Source organism: Balaenoptera musculus, chromosome 3 (assembly GCF_009873245.2).
Source record: "Balaenoptera musculus isolate JJ_BM4_2016_0621 chromosome 3, mBalMus1.pri.v3, whole genome shotgun sequence".
Taxonomy (NCBI): Eukaryota; Metazoa; Chordata; class Mammalia; order Artiodactyla; family Balaenopteridae; genus Balaenoptera; species Balaenoptera musculus.
Window position 1 is genome coordinate 165,610,592 of NC_045787.1, and position 18,346 is coordinate 165,628,937.

The following is an 18,346-nucleotide window of genomic DNA, read 5'->3' on the forward strand; positions in this document are numbered from 1 at the left end:
TTGTTGGGGGCCGGGCTCCAATTGTGTGTAAGTGAGGATGATGAATTTGTATCTAAGTGCATTTGTATATGAGTCTATGAGTATGACTGTGTGCACACGGGTGTGTGTGGGGGGAGCGATTGTGGAATGTGTTTTGCTCATATATGTGTATTTACATGTGAGTGTATTTGTGGGTGACTGTGTTTGGGTATATGGTGTGAGCTAAGGTGGTGTGACAGGGTGTGTAAACAGTGGAAGTGGGTATAATTGTGGAAGAATGTCCATTTCTGGATGCATTTATGAGAGTGCAAGTGTGCCTATTTCTCTAGGAACTGCATATTTGTGTGAGCAAATCTATGTGTGGTATGAGCTTGATTGTGTATGTCACTATGGAGGTGTGTGTGTGTGTGAGAGAGAGAGAATATATTTGTGTGTGTGTGAACGCAGATATTTGTGTACATGATGCAACTGTGTGGATGTTACCTGGTATACTTGTAAATGTCTGAGCCTCTATTTGTGGATATTCAATATATGCCTGTGTGTTCCATGGTGTTTTTTTGTCAAGATATCTACTGTGTGCCTCTTAACTGTGTGTAATTGTGAATGCACAAGTGTTTGTGTTTGTGAGTGTTAGGTCCTTGCATATGTCCCGATGTGTATACCTGAGTGTAGTTTCGTGTGTATAATAAGTGTACGTATGTGTTTGGGTTTATATGTTATCTGTTTATTTGTTGACATGTATCGCTGAGTGTATTTTGTGTATTTGTGTGTGTGAAGCTGGTGTTTACATCTGTGTGGATTTGTGGATATTTGCACAGATCTGTGAGTGTGAGTTTGACAAGGTGCACATGTATGAGTCTGTGTATCTGGTTTCTGAATGTAAACTGAGTATCTGAACGTATCTCTTTATGTGTAAGTGCATTTATGGGTGCCTGGTTGTGAACATATGGCTGTAGTGTGTGAGTAGGTGTACATGTGTAAGGAGTTGTGTTTTGAATGGCTTTGTGGGTGTGTAAGGGTAAGTATTTGTGTGCATCTAGATGCACTTGTATGTCATATATAAGTGAGACCACGTGGGTGAATTTTTACAACTACGGCGTGGGTTTCAATCTATACACACACACACAGAACAGTGTTTTCTTGACTGTATAAAATTCTATGAGATGAGGGCTTCCCTGGTGGCGCAGCGGTTAAGAATCCGCCTGCCAGTGCAGGGGACACGGGTTCGAGCCCTGGTCCGGGAAGATCCCACACGCCACGGAGCAACCAAGCCCGCGCGCCACAACTACTGAAGCCCATGTGCCACAACTACTGAAGCCGGCGTGCCTAGAGCCCATGCTCCGCAACGAGAAGCCACCGCAATGAGAAGCCCGCGCACCGCAACAAAGAGTAGCCCCCGCTCGCCACAACTAAAGAAAGCCTGCGTGCAGCAACAAAGACCCAACGCAGCCAAAATTAATTAATTAATTAATTTAAAAAAGTAAATGAAAAAAAATTTTTGTTAGATGAGAAATCACTACAGGAAGTCAGGCTCCTGAGAACCACCCCTCCCCCACACCCATGGTGGCCCCTGAGCCCCAGCCTTTGTAGAAATTCCCCATCCCCATCCCACATGCATTGCACAGGCGTGTTTGAGGTGTGGGTGTCATGGTGCGGGGCAGTGGGTGGGTGTGCCTGAAGGAGGGGAGCTGGGGCGTGGGCCCTCCTGTCTGGATGTGCCCGTGCAGGAGCAGGTGTGGGCGCACGCACCAAGGGGCCAGTGTAGATGTGTTTGAGCGCACGTGTGGGATGTGTGTGGTGCGTGTGCCCTGGCCCGTGTCCCAGCGCCCCCCGCGAAAGACCTGGACAAGTCCTTTTCACACTGGGCTTCTGTGTCCCCATCTGCGGCTCTGTCGGGGGATCTGAGGCTCAGGGCATGGGGAGGCGACATGGCGGGAAAGGGCATGCCTTCGTGCCCATCGCCTCCTGGGAGCGTGGCGTGTCCTGCCGGCTCACACGTGTGTTTGCTTTCCCTGGGGAGATTCTCGTGACCTTTGTGAACCCCAAGGGCAAACATGGGTGAAGACGGTGCCTGCCGCTTGCTGGCACACTCTGCCGGGGGACGCGCTGTGACCACGCAGGCAAAGGTTTTCTCGCCTTGGGAGGTTCCCCGCAGGCACTCAGCCGTCCTCGGAGGCGAGAGCCAGGGGACTTCCGGCGGCGTCAGAGCAGGAGCCGGGGGCCTCCTGGAGCCCAGCCCCACACCGGCCGGACTGGAATGCCTTGCTGGGCTGGACCGCCCCACCCACGCCTGCTGGAATCGACGTCCCACCTCTCCCCGGGGACCTGTTCCTGGGGCCCAGGCAGCTCCGGACACACTGGCTCCCCTGTGTGCACCGGGTGGCCCCCTCCCCGCCGTCCCCTTTCGTCTTCCCGGCATCTTTGCTTCCAGCCTCCTCGCTCACCCGGGGGGGCCTGGCTCTCAAGCCTCCTAACTCATTCGATGGGCCCTGGTTTTATTAAGCTGGGGTTGGGGATGACTTAGAGGCTTTATAGGTCAAGGGTTCAGGACTAGGTTTAGGGAACTGTATGAACCCCCAAAAAGTCATCTGCAAAATTCTGCACGTGTGTGCACTTCGGGGATCATGCTACCAGGTAACAATTTTCGAGAGTATTATATGCCCAGCACAATCTCATCTAATCCTCACCGCCACCCCAGCATAGTGAGTATTATACCCACTTTATAGACAGAAGAACTGAAGCCAAGAGCCCGGAAGTCACATGGCAAGGAGAATGGAAGGAGGCTTTGAGCCCAAGTCACCTGGATCCAAGTTCCACCCGCTGAAACTTCCATCCCGAGGTTGGCCCACCTTCTCTAAATGTCTATGACCTTCAAATGGGGTTGGGTAAGGCCTGTAGTTGTGGGGATCTCAGAGCAGAGGAGGAAGGTTGGGGGTCCCCTCTCTGTGCCTCTAGCCCAAAGCAAGCTGTGGTGATGGGATTCAGGTGTGGCCACTGTTTCTGTCCCCCTCACCCCGACAGTATCGCATGGTGGCCCCTCTGATGTTTGGCCAGAGTAGAGGGAGATTATTATCAGACCCCCAGGGACCTCAGGGAAACATTTCTAACATATTTCAAAATAATGTTTTTAAAAACCAAAACACTATTGTGCATGCCCAGGGTTGTCCCTGTCCTCATGACACTCCCATTTAGAGGCAATAAACAAATACATCAAAGACATCATTTCAGAAAGGGACAAACTATTGGGATTGTAACAAAACAAAGCGAGTGTACTGGAGATAACCAGGGTGGCGCTGCTTTAGTTTGGAACAGGGAGGCTTCTTTGAGGAGAGGGAGATGGGCAGAGACAGGAATGATGACCCGGAACAGTTGGAGGGAGAGCATTCCAGGCAGAGAGAGCTGCCAGGGCAAAGGCTCTGGGGCAGGCACAAGCTTGGCGCTCGGGATGGGTCATTGTAGCTGGGTGTGAGTGAAGGACATAGAGGAAGATGCTGGAAGGTTTTGGAGTGCTTCTCAAATTCTTGCCAGTGCAGACCAATTTTTTTCCCCAATCCCTAAAATGCAATAAAAATGAATTTCAATAGGAAAATAAGATTGAAAAAGGCATGCATGGGACTTCCCTGGCAGTCCAGTAATTAGGACTCCACGCTTCCACTGCAGAGGGCATGTGTTCAATCCCTGGTCGGGGAACTAAGATCCCGCAAGCCGCGCGGTGAGGCCAAATAAGAAAAAGACATGCATAGTGCCAGAAACCAAGGAACAGCTGACAAGGATCAAGGATGGGGGTATATTGTGGGTCCACAAGAGCCAACTGAAAGAGCTCCCGATGGCCAAAGCCAGAGCCATGTGAACAAAAAAATTAATATAGTATTGGATTATAACTCCAGGAATAAAATAAATGTCCATGAGTTTGCACTGATACAAAGAAATGATCGAATACATTAACAAATGAAGGACAGGTATGGAAGGTTTCCAGATAATTTATGTAGGTGCTTCACCCTGAGGGATGGTTAGATCTGCACACAGTGATTTCCTTCCAAAAGGAACAGTGAGTAAAGGGGGCGGGGCGGGGGGGGGGGGAAGAATAACTTTTCAGTGGAGAAAACTGCCAAACACACTACATCACCTGGCTGGGTGATTAAGGTCAACACCAAAGTCATAATATGTACTCTTGAGATGTTGTGATGAAAATGGCACTTTACCTCTGTGATCTGTCTCCCCCCAAACCCATAACCCTAGTCTAAACATGAGGGAAATATTTTTAAAAATTCCAGTTGAGAGGCACCCTCCTGTATACCTGACCATAATCCTCAAAACTGTCAAGGTCATCAAAGACAAGGGAAGCTCAAGAAACTGTTCCAGCCAAGAGAAACCTAAGGAGACGTGTCAACTAAATGTCATGTGCGATCCTGGACCAGAAAGAGGACATTCAGGGAAAATCGAAGGAATATGAATAATGCGTGAACTTTAGTTAATAATAATGTATTGATATTGGTTCACTAGTCCCAGACTAGTGTAAGATGTTACTAATAGGGGAAACTGTATGTGTGTGTGTTGGGGGAGAGACTGTATGGAAACTGTACTATTTGCTCAATTTTTCTGTAAATTTAAATTTGTTCTAGAAAAGTCTATTAATTAAAAAAAGAATTTACATGGAAAAGAAATCTGAAAAAGAATATACATATATACACACATATATGCATATGTGTGTATATATGTACAACTGGATCCCTTTGCTGTACACATGAAACTAACACAACATTGCAAATTAACTATACTTCAATTTAAAAAATGGTTAAAGGGGACTTCCCTGGTGGTCCAGTGGTTAAGACTTCACCTTCCAATGCAGGGGGTGAGGGTTTAATCCCTGGTCGGGGAGCTAAGATCCCACATGGCTCGTGGCCAAAAAACCAAAACATAAAACAGAAGCAATATTGTAACAAAATTCAATAAAGACTTGTAAAAAAAAAAAAAAAAAGGTCCACATAAAAAAAAATCTTAAAAAAATAAAAAATGGTTAAAAAAAAAAGGAATTTATAAAACATGCAAATCACAAGCCCAATAGTCCATAAATGACGAGGCCAAGTTACTAGAAAGTTTCTAAACGCTTATTATTTTCTGTACTCGCTTATCTGGATGGGTAATCAGCTGGATGGGGCCAGCACTGGTCTGTAGATGGATCTGAGTGGTTCTAGGACAATGTTTCTCACCCTCGGCTCTATTGACATTTCGGGACAGATCATTCTTTGCTGTGGGAAGCTGTGCTGTGCGTTGTTGGATGTTTAACAGCACCCCTGACCTCTACACACTAGATGCCAGTAGCAACCACCCTCCAACTGTGACAACCAGAAATGTCTCCAGACATTGCCAAAGGTCCCCCGGCAGCCTGAATTAATCACTCTCCCATTGGAAACCATGCATGTGTGCAGGTGATGAGGTCAAATCTGGAAACTTAGTCCAGAATGACCTAGGCATGTGTACGAGACTCAAGGCTGCCTTTGAGGGCCTTGGGATCTCCAAAACAATCCTACCTGTGCCAGGTGGACCACAGAAGCGTGCGTGGCTTAGGAGGCCGATCCTAGGGTGCGGCTTTGGGGCTAGAGAGAAAGCAAGCATTCAGAATGTGTTTAAGAGAAAGAATTGGGGAATTCCCTGGCGGTCCAGTGGTTAGGACTTGGTGCTTTCACTGCCGAGGGCCCGGGTTCAATCCCTAGTCGGGAACTAAGATCCTGCATGCGGCCAGGCCAAAAAAAAAAAGAGAGAGAGAATTGACAGGACTTGCTTAATAATGGGGAGGGGGGAGGGAGGAGTTTTGGAAGATGCCCAGATCTCTCTACCTTTCGCAACTGGGTAGACAGTGGAGTCATGGGCTGAGATGGGGACATGGGATGAGAGGCCGGGTTGGGTGAGGGAGGGGAAGATGATGAGTTTCATCTTGGACAGGTTGAGTTTCAGGTCCCGGAGGGATGTAAAGAGGGCAGAAGTTCATAATCTTTTACAGATCACGATGGCTGATGCCCCGTGCGCTTCCACGAATGTAAAATAGTCTCAAAGGGATAATTTGGCCCCTTTTGCTCCTCACACAAAAACACAGCAGAACTTTTTTTTTTTTAATTTGGTTGCAGCAGCCATGCTCCTTAGTTGCGGCACGCGTGTAGGATCTAGTTCCCTGACCAGGGATCAAACCTGGTGCCCCCTGCATTGGGAGCACGGAGTCTTCACCACTCCACCACCAGGGAAGTCCCACAACAGGGTTTGAAAGTCACTAAAATGCCCTTCAGGAGGATAAATAAACTGTGGGACATTCAGACAATGGAATGTTATTTGGTGCTAAAAAGAAATGAGATATCAGGCCATGAAAAGAGATGGAGGAACTTTGAAAAATGCACGTGACTAAGTGAAAGAAGCCAATCTGAAAAGGCTGTATGATACAGACTGTAGGATTCCAACTTTAGGACATTCTGGAAAAAGCAAAGCTATGGAGACAGTAAAAGGATCAGTGGTTGCCAGGGGTTAGGGGGGGAAGGAGGGATGAATAGGTGGCGCACAGAGGGTTTTTAGGGCAGTGAAAACACCCTGTGTGATACTCTAATGGCAGATACATATCATTGTACATTTGTCCAAACCCATAGAATGTACAACGCCAAGAGTGAACCCTAATGTCAACTATGGACTCTGGGTGTTGCTGATGTGTTAGTGTAGGTTCGTCAGTCGTAACAAATGTACCGTCTGGTGGGAGATGTTGATAACGGGGGAGGCTATGCATGGGAGTGGGAGGGGGTATATGGGAATTCTGTATTCTATGCTCAGTTTTGCTGTGAACTTAAACTGCTCTAAAAATTAGTCTATAATAAACACATGCAATGGGACACATATATAAATACTAAATAAATATCCATAAATACATACTTGGACATTTAAAATATACCTAATGGGAAACATGAGGGGTTGGGGGGGAAGGATAAATCAGGAGCTTGGGATCAACATACACACACTACTATATATAAAATAGATAACCGACAGGGAACGCTACTCAGTATTCTGTAATAGGGAATTCCCTGGTGGTTCAGTGGTTAGGACTCCGTGCTTCCAATGCAGGGGTTGAGGGTTTGATCCCTGGTTGGGGAACTAAGATTCCACATGCCCATGCAGTGCAGCCAAAAAAAAAAAAAAAAAAAATCTGTAATAACCTATACGGGGACAGAATCTGAAAAAGAATGAATGTATGTATATGTATAACTGAATCACTATGCTGTAACCTGAAACTAACACAACATTGTAAATCAACTATACTCCAATAAAATTTTTTAAAATACCCTATAATACCCACACAATCACACTCATGAATGCAAGTATCTGTACAGGCACACACACACACACACACACACACATTCATGCACATACTCGTTACTGATGTAGGTCAAGGGAAAGAGATTATCTCAAGTGTGCCTTCTGTCCTCTGCATGTCCTTGATGGGAAGAAATTTTCTATCCACTTCATTCCTTTCTCTCTTTCCCTCCTCTGGTAGGAGGAGGTCTGTGGGCAGACAGAAGGGAGGAAGTGACTTCGCAGGTTAGAAAAGCAAGGTCTAAGGTGATCGTAGGGGAAGGAGGAAGAGGGGGAGAGAGAAGGGGGCTCTGATTGCTCTTTGGACATTGGTGAAGCCTGTGGGCATTCAACGTAAATGAAGGTTCTGTTATCATCCTCTGAATTCATTGCTGTGCCCACCCACCCTTTTCAACTCCAAGGGCACAGCTAAGGGACACACTGGAAAAAGCAAATCACACAAACTTTGGGGTCTTGTGATGGCCCCATCTGCTATGATCCCATGGCATGCGAGCCCCTCAAGAGTCATGGTCAGGGCTGGGGATACCCTGTGGAGTCAGAGAAATTGAAGCCCCAGAGAAAATGAGACACAGGCTGAGGACAAAGCAGGTGAGAGCTTCTGGAAGGTGAGAGGGATCCCCAGTGTTCAGGGCTGGCTTGGAGGGTCCACGGGAGAAGGAGTGAGCAGTCACAAGTAGATACAAGGGCATAGCATTCAATGGTGACCTTGGGGAAAGTGGTCTCAAGGGTATCTGTGTGGGGAGGCCCAAGGGAGGGAGTCCGATGAAGAAGCGAGATGAGAGAGAGTGGAAACTTCACCTAAAATTTCCCAGCCACCATCCATGCCTATGCTCTGCTCTCTCCAAAGCTGTTCTCCCCCCACAGTTCCATCCTTCCTCCTCCTAGCATTCCCCCTTTGTGCTCCTTTTCCACTTCCTATCATTCCCCAGACTTAAACCCTGCAGCAGAACTGTAGACTATTAGAAACCAAAGAGGTACAAACTTCTGTACCTCATGTAATGTACAACATGATAAATGTAATTACCACTGCTGTATGTTATGTTACATATGAGAGTTGTTAAGAGAATAAATCCTGAGAGTTCTCATCACAAGGACAAAACATTTTCTATTTCTTTAATTTTGTATCAATATAAGATGATGGATGTTCACCAAACTTATTGTGGTCATCATTTCATGACGTATGTAAGTCAAGTCATTATGCTCTACACCTTAAACTTAGACAGTGCTGTATGTCAGTTATACCTCAATAAAACTGGAAGATAAAAAAACTCTGGGGAAAACAAAAAAGAATATTAGACACGAAAGGAACTCAAAACATTGGCTAGTACAAATCTTCGCCCAGAGCTCAAACAAACCCCCCCCCACACGCAGAGCATCTCTGTCTCCTCTCATCCAGCCTATCCTTGATTCTTTCCATGATCAGGGAGCTCACTTCTGAGAGAAGCAGCCCCTTCTAGCTCTGCTGGCCACAGAGTCATTCCTTTAGCAGAATCATGCATGTAGTAGGTCCTCAATTCATGCTTGTGGAATCTGCTTCACTGCCCCCCTCACCTAGTTGCTCAGCTTCCCCATTAAATTATGTATCCAAGACATGAAGATAATTGTCAAGGTGTGAGTCATGTGTAGCATTGTAGGTTTTCATTTAGAATATATTAATTAAAGAGCACCTACGCGGCCCTAGAAGTTGGGGATTCAAGCCAGACAAAGACAGACACAGTCTCTGTCGTTGTGGAGCTTATGTTCTAGTGGGAACAGACATTGAATAGCTGCAGACACAATTCATTAATTACAGCTGCAGTGAGTACTCTGAGAGGAAGAGATGTAGGGTGAAGTGTGGAGAGGTAGACCATACAACAAGCAGTCTTGATGTATGGCCAATAATCGCGTTACACCTATATAAATAAAACTGGTCACGCAAAATCACTAAGCCAGTAATATGAACAAATCTGTTCCTTAGGGGCAGAAACTTACCACAAAGAGGAACCGTGTGCCAGATTATCGAAGCAATGATTTAGCCATGCGACTTGTTTTGGCCAGCGGGACAATAGCAAATGTGACAGAAGCAGAGGTTTGTAAAGAACTTTCACATTGTCATAAAAGAGGGGGTATCACTATAGGCCCTTCAGACACTAAATGGATAATGAGGGGATTTTTATGAACAGATTTATGTTGATAAATTTGACAGTTTACATGGCATAAACAAATTCCTTGAAATGCAAAACTACCAAAGCTTACTTAAGAAGAAATAGATAGGGGAGATTGGTTCAAGATGGTTGAGTAGAAGGACGTGCTCTCACTCCCTCTTGCAAGAACACCAGAATCACAACTAACTGCTGAACAATCACTGACAGGAAGACACTGGAACTCATCAAAAATGATACCCCACATCCAAAGACAAAGGAGAAGCCACAATGAGATGGTAGGGGGGCTCAATCACAATAAAATCAAATCCCATCACTGCTGGGTGGGTGACTCACAGACTGGCGAACACTTATACCACAGAAATCCACCCACTGGAGTGAAGGTTCTGAGCCCCACGTCAGGCTTCCCAACCTGGGGGTCCGGCAATGGAGGAGGAATTCCTAGAGAATCAGACTTTGAAGGCTAGCAGGATTTGACTGCAGGACTTCGACAGGACTGGGGGAAACAGAGACTCCACTCTTGGAGGGCACACACAAAGTAGTGTGTGCATCAGGATGCAGGGGAAGGAGCAGTGACCCCAGGGGAGACTGAACCAGACCTACCTGCTAGTGTTGGGGGGTCTCCTGCAGAGGCGGGGGTGACTGTGTCTCACCGTGAGGACAAGGACACTGGCAGCAGAAGTTCTGGGAAGTACTCCTTGGCGTGAGCCCTCCCAGAGTTTGCCATTAGCCCTACCAAAGAGCCCGGGTAGGCTCCACTGTTGGGTCGCCTCAGGCCAAACAACCAACAGGGAGGGAATCCAGCCTCACCGATCAGCAGACAAGTGGATTAAAGTTTTACTGAGCTCTGTCCACCAGAGCAACAGCCAGCTCTACCCATCACCAGTCCCTCCCATCAGTAAACTTCCCCAAGCCTTTTAGATAGTTTCATCCACCAGAGGGCAGACAGCAGAAGCAAGAAGAACTACAATCCTGCAGCCTGTGGAACAAAAACCACATTCACAGAAAGATAGACAAGACGAAAAGGCAGAGGGCTATGTACCAGATGAAGGAACAAGATAAAACCCCAGAAAAACAACTAAATGAAGTGGAGATAGGCAACCTTCCAGAAAAAGAATTCAGAATAATGATAGTGAAGATGATCCAGGACCTCGGAAAAAGAATGGAGGCAAAGATTGAGAAGATGCAAGAAATATTTAACAAAGATCTAGAAGAATTAAAGAAAAAACAAACAGGGATGAACAACACAATAACTGAAATGAAAACTACACTAGAAGGAATCAATAGCAGAATAACTGAGGCAGAAGAACGGATAAGTGACCTGGAAGACAGAATGGTGGAATTCACTGCTGCGGAACAGAATAAAGAAAAAAGAATGAAAAGAAATGAAGACAGCATAAGAGACCTCTGAGACAACATTAAATGCAACAACATTCGCATTATAGGGGTCCCAGAAGGAGAAGAGAGAGAGAAAAGACCTGAGAAAATATTTGAAGAGATTATAGTCGAAAACTTCCCTAACATGGGAAAGGAAATAGCCACCCAAGTCCAGGAAGCGCAGAGAGTTCCATACAGAATAAACCCAAGGAGAAACACGCCAAGACACGTAGAAATCAAATTGGCAAAAATTAAAGACAAAGAAAAATTATTGAAAGCAGCAAGGGAAAAACGACAAATAACATACAAGGGAACTCCCATAAGGTTAACAGCTGATTTCTCAGCAGAAACTCTACAAGCCAGAAGGGAGTGGCATGATATACTTAAAGTGATGAAAGGGAAGAATCTACAAACAAGATTACTCTACCTGGCAAGGATCTCATTCAGATTCAATGGAGAAATCAAAAGCTTTACAGACAAGCAAAAGCTAAGAGAATTCAGCACCACCAAATCAGCTCTACAACAAATGCTAAAGGAACGTCTCTAAGTGGGAAACACAAGAGAAGAAAAGGACCTACAAAAACAAACCCAAAACAATTAAGAAAATGGTCATAGGAACATACATATCGATAATTACCTTAAACGTGAATGGATTAAATGCTCCAACCAAAAGACACAGGCTTGCTGAATGGATACAAAAACAAGACCCATATATATGCTGTCTACAAGAGACCCACTTCAGACCTAGGGACACATACAGACTGAAAGTGAGGGGATGGAAAAAGTTATTCCATGCAAATGGAAATCAAAAGAAAGCTGGAGTAGCAATACTCATATCAGATAAAGTAGACTTTAAAATAAAGAATGTTTAAGAGACAACGAAGGACACTACATAATGATCAAGGGATCAATCCAAGAAGAAGACATAACAATTATAAATATATATGCACCCAACATAGGAGCACCTCAATACATAAGGCAACTGCTAACAGCTATAAAAGAGGAAATCGACAGTAACACAATAGTAGTGGGGGATCTTAACACCTCACTTACACCAATGGACAGGTCATCCAAACAGAAAATTAACAAGGAAACACAAGCTTTAAATGACACAATAGACCTGATAGATTTAATTGATATTTATAGGACATTCCATCCAAAAAGAGCAGATTACACTTTCTTCTCAAGTGCGCATGGAACATTCTCCAGGATAGATCACATCTTGGGTCACAAATCAAGCCTCAGTAAATTTAAGAAAATTGAAATCATATTAAGCATCTTTTCTGACCACAATGCTATGAGATTAGAAATCAATTACAGGGAAAAAAACGTAAAAAACACCAACACATGGAGGCTAAACAAAACGTTACTAAATAACCAAGAGATCACTGAAGAAATCAAAGAGGAAATCAAAAGATACCTAGAGACAAATGACAATGAAAACACGATGATCCAAAACCTATGGGATGCAGCAAAAGCAGTTCTAAGAGGGAAGTTTATAGCTATACAAGCCTACCTCAAGAAACAAGAAAAATCTCAAATAAACAATCTAACCTTGCACCTAGAGGAACTAGAGAAAGAAGAACAAAACCCAAAGTTAGTAGAAGGAAAGAAATCATAAAGATCAGAGCAGAAATAAATGAAATAGAAACAAAGGAAACGAATAGCAAAGATCAATAAAACTAAAAGCTGGTTCTTTGAGAAGATAAGAAAAATGATCAACCTTTAGCCAGACTCAAGAAAAAGAGGGAGAGGACTCAAATCAACAAAATTAGAAGTGAAAAAGGAGAAGTTACAACAGACACCGCAGAAATACAAAGCATCCTAAGAGACTACTACAAGAAACTCTATGCGAATAAAATGGACAACCTGGAAGAAATGGACAAATTCTTAGGAAGGTATAACCTTCGAAGACTGAACCAGGAAGAAATAGAAAATATGAACAGACCAATCACAAGGAATGAAATTGAAACTGTGATTAAAAATCTTCCAACGAACAAAAGTGCAGGACCAGATGGCTTCACAGGTGAATTCTATCAAACATTTAGAGAAGAGCTAATACCCATCCTTCTCAAACTCTTCCAAAAAATTGCAGAGGAAGGAACACTCCCAAACTCATTCTATGAGGCAACCGTCACCCTGATACCAAAACCAGACAGAGATACTACAAGAAAAGAAAATTACAGACCAATATCACTGATGAATATAGATGCAAAAATCCTCAACAAAATGCTAGCAAACAGAATCCAACAACACATTAAAAGGATCATACACCATGATCAAGTAGGATTTATCCCAGGGATGCAAGGATTCTTCAATATATGCAAATCATCAATGTGATACACCATATTAACAAACTGAAGAATAAAAACCATATGATCATCTCAATAGATGCAGAAAAACCTTTGGACAAAATGCAACACCAATTTATGATAAAAACTCTCCAGAAAGTGGGCACAGAGGGAACCTACCTAAACATAATAAAGGCCATATACAACAAACCCACAGCAAACATCACTCTCAATGGTGAAAAACTGAAAGCATTTCCTCTAAGGTCAGGAAAGAGACAAGGATGTCCACTCTCACCACTATTATTCAACATAGTTTTGGAAGTCCTAGCCATGACAATCAGAGAAGAAAAAGAAATAAAAGGAATACAATTGGAAAAGAAGAAGTAAAACTGTCACTGTTTGCAGATGACATGGTACTGTACATAGAGAATCCTAAAGATGCCACCAGAAAACTACTAGAGCTAATCAATGAATTTGGTAAAGTTGCAGGATACAAAATTAATGCACAGAAATCTCTTGCATTCCTATACACGAATAATGACAAATCTGAAAGAGAAATTAAGGAAACACTCCCATTTACCATTGCAACAAAAAGAATAAAATACCTAGGAATAAACCTACCTAGGGAGACAAAAGACCTGTATGCAGAAAACTATAAGACACTGTTGAAAGAAATTAAAGATGATACCAACAGATGGAGAGATATACCATGTTCTTGGATTGGAAGAATCAATATTGTGAAAATGACTATAGTACCCAAAGCAATCTACAGATTCAATGCAATCCCTACGAAATTACCAATGGCATTTTTTACAGAACTAGAACAAAAAATCTTAAAATTTGTATGGAGACACAAAAGACCCTGAATAGCCAAAGCAGTCTTGAGGGAAGAAAACGGAGCTGGAGGAATCAAACTCCCTGACTTCAGACTATACTAAAAAGCTACAGTAATCAAGACAATATGGTACTGGCACATAAACAGAAATATAGATCAATGGAACAGGATAGAAAGCCCAGAGGTAAACCCACGCACCTATGGTCAACTAATCTCTGACAAAGGAGGCAAGGATATACAATGGAGAAAAGACAGTCTTTTCAATAAGTGGTGCTGGGAAAACTGGACAGCTACATGTAAAAGAATGAAATTAGAACACTCCCTAACACCATACAGAAAAATAAACTCAAAATGGATTAGAGACCTAAATGTAAGACCGGACACTATAAAACTCTTAGAGGAAAACATAGGGAGAACACTCTTTGACATAACTCACAGCAAGATCTTTTTTGATCCACCTCCTAAAGTAATGGAAATAAAAACAAAAATAAACAAATGGGACCTAATGAAACTTAAAAGCTTTTGCAAAGCAAAGGAAACTACAAACAAGATGAAAAGACAACTCTCAGAATGGGAAAAAATATTTGCAAACGAATCAACCGGCAAAGGATTAATCTCCAAAATATATAAACAGCTCATACAGCTCAATATTAAGAAAACAAACAACCCAATCCAAAAATGGGCAGAAGACCTAAATAGACATTTCTCCAAAGAGGACATACAGAGGGCCAAGAAGCACATGAAAAGCTGCTCAACATCACTAATTATTAGAGAATGCAAATCAAAACTACAATGTGGTATCACCGCACACCAGTTAGAATGGACATCATCAGAAAATCTACAAACAACAAATGCTGGAGAGGGTGTGGAGAAAAGGGAACCCTCTTGCACTGTTGGTGGGAATGTAAATTGATACAGCCACTATGGAGAACAGTATGGAGGTTCCTTAAAGAACTAAAAACAGAAATACCATATGACCCAGCAATCCCACTACTGGGCGTATACCCAGAGAAAACCATAATTCAAAAAGACCCATGCACCCCAATGTTCATTGCTGCACTATTTACAATAGCCAGATCATGGAAGCAACGTAAATGCCCATCGACAGACGAATGGATAAAGAAGATATGGCACATATATGCAATGGAATATTACTCAGCCATAAAAAGTAATGAAATTGGGTCATTTGTAGAGACGTGGATGAGTCTAGGGACTGTCATACAGAGTGAACTAAGTCAGAAAGAGAAAAACAAATATCGTATATTAAAGCATATATGTGGACCCTAGAAAAATGGTACAGATGAACCGGTTTGCAGGGCAGAAATAGAGACACAGATGTAGAGAATAAACGTATGGACACCAATGGGGGAAAGCAGTGGGGAGTGGTGGTGGTGGGATGAATTGGGAGATTGGGATTGACATGTATACACTGATGTGTATAAAATGGATGATTAATAAGAACCTGCTGTATAAAAAAATAAATTAAATAAAATTCAAAAAGAAAAGCAATATTCAGCAAAGTGTGAATAATATGACCCTGTTTTTGTAAAACTAACAATAAAAATATTTCATGTACATGTATATACATGTGTGTATAAAAAAAGAAGAAATAGATAACCTAAATAGCCCAGTGTCTATTAAAAAATAGAATTTGTGATTAAATACCTTCCCATAAAGAAAACTTCATGCCCAGATTGCTTCACCAGTGAATTCTACAACAGTGAAAGAAAGAAATAATACTGATTTTAAACAAACTCTTACAGGAAAAGAAGAGGAGGGAATGCTTCCCAGTTGATTCTATGAGGGTAGCATTATCCTGATATCATAACCAGATAAGGATATTACAAGAAAAAAAAATGCCACAGACCAATACCTTTCATGAATATGGACACAGACAACTTTTAAAAAATATTAGCACATAGAGTCCAGCAATATATTAAAAAGAAAACACATTATGATCAAGTGGGGTTTATCTCAGCAATGCAAGGCTGGTTCGGCATTAGAAAATCAATGTAATATGTCATATCAAGAAATTAAAAAGGAAAAATCATACGGCAATCATCATCTCAATAGCCCAGCTTACCTACCATACCTGTCAATGCACATTACAGAGGGTCAGTCAATTTAGCACTCTTTCCTGATTAAAAACTCTGAAATCAAAGCCAACACCATGCTCAAGGTGAGTTCTCACAAAAATTTAAAAGAAATGAAGATGGCCAATATCACCTGTATTGTTCAGCTTTATTTCTAACACTGCTAGCCAATGCAACAAGGCAGGAATCAGAAATGACATGCAATTTATAGGAAATAGAGACAATCCATCATTGGCATGATTGTCTACTTAGACAACTAACTGAAAATTATTAGAACTAATGAATGTGGCCAGTTACAAAATAAAAATATGAAACAAGAGCTTTTCTTTTTTTTGATTAAAAAAATTTTTTTAAATGCCTTCCAGGCATACCTGGAATAATGCTATATAAATTTATTAAAGTTAACTCCATGTAATACATTTTAGAAAGACTGTCATCCAGATTTCCCCATAATTTATTCCAAGGGATTAATGTGAGCAGATTGGGAGTTCATTATTATATCACCCAAATTCCTGCGTTTTTTTTTTTTAACATCTTTATTGGAGCATAATTGCTTTACAATGGTGTGTTAGTTTCTGCTTTATAACAAAGTGAATCAGCTATACATATACATATATCCCCATATCTCCTCCCTTCAATAGCTTTCCTAAATGCCAGAGATGATCAACTTGTAAAAATATACATTCATTCACAATAATAATAAAAATTAAGATAAAACCAACAAGAAATGTGCAGGACAAGTGAGATATAACTCAAGAGGGCTTGAATTAAATGGAGAACTAAAACCTATTCCTGAACAGGGGACTTTATGTTATAAGGTTGCTGACATTCTCTGCATTGACTTATAGGTTTAAAAAACTTACAAATAAACATTCCAGTAGGCTTGGGGGAAGCCACTTGGGAAAAGACCTTGAAGACTGACCTAGAATATATCTGGGAGAATAAGTAGGCAAGAATATCACAATAAAATTTTGGAAAAGAAGAATGAAACCCACTATAAAATGACAGCAATGTAAATAGTGTGGTACTATTATAAGAATAAATAAACATTAACAGAAAAGAATAGACTCTAGTTTTCAACTGTCTATATATCTCTCTTATCTACAAAATGTAGCATAATTTCTTTTTAAAATATTCAATAATAATTCATAATAAAGATGGCATTTCAGATTGGTGGGGAAAGGATGGAATATTCAATAGATGTAACTTAGACAACTGGTTTACCATTTGGGAAAGAAATTTAGTTCAAACCCTACCATACATCACGCGACAAAATAAATTTCAGATCAATAAAATAATTAAAAGTAAAAAAATGAAGCCATAAGGGACTTCCCTGGCGGTCCAGTGGTTAAGACTCCGCACTCCACTTCAGGGGGCGCGGGGTCGATCCCTGGTCTGGGAATTAAGATCCCACATGCCGTGTGGCACGGCAAAAAAAAAAAAAAAAAAAGCCATAAAATAAGTTGGTATAAAATATTTGCAACATTAATTACAATGGGTTAATATTTTTGATTTATGTGAACATCTAAAACAGGGGTAGGCATTGGGAACTCCCTGGCGGTCCAGTGGTTAGGAATCCGTGCTTTCACTTCTGTGGGCCTGGGTTCGATCCCCGGTCAGGCAACTAAGATCCTGCAGGGTGCGCCGCCGTTCAAAAAATAAATAAGGGGCTTCCCCGGTGGCGCAGTGGTTGAGAATCTGCCTGCCAATGCAGGGGACACGGGTTTGAGCCCTGGTCTGGGAAGATCCCACATGCCACGGAGCAACTGGGCCCGTGAGCCACAATTACTGAGCCTGCGCGTCTGGAGCCTGTGCTCCCAACAAGAGAGGCCGCGATAGTGAGAGGCCCGCGCACCGCGATGAAGAGTGGCCCCCGCTTGCCACAACTAGAGAAAGCCCTCGCACAGAAACGAAGACCCAACAGAGCCAAAAATAAATAAATAAATAAATAAATAAATAAATAAATAAATAAATAAATAAATAAATAAATAAATAAAAATAAAACAGGGTTGGGCAAACTATGGCTCACTTGCCAAAACTGGCCCACTGCATGTGTTTGTATGGCCTGCAAGCTCAGAATGATTTTGACATTTTTTAATGGTTTTTTAAAAATCCAAAGAAGACCATTTGACATACCTGAACATTATAGGAAATTCAAATTTCATGTGTCCACAAATAAGTTCTATCGGAGCATAGCCACTTCCACTCATAGACATCTTGTCTTATTGCTTTCGAGTTACAAGGGCAGAGTGGAGTAGTCATGATGTAAACTATGGTCCGTAA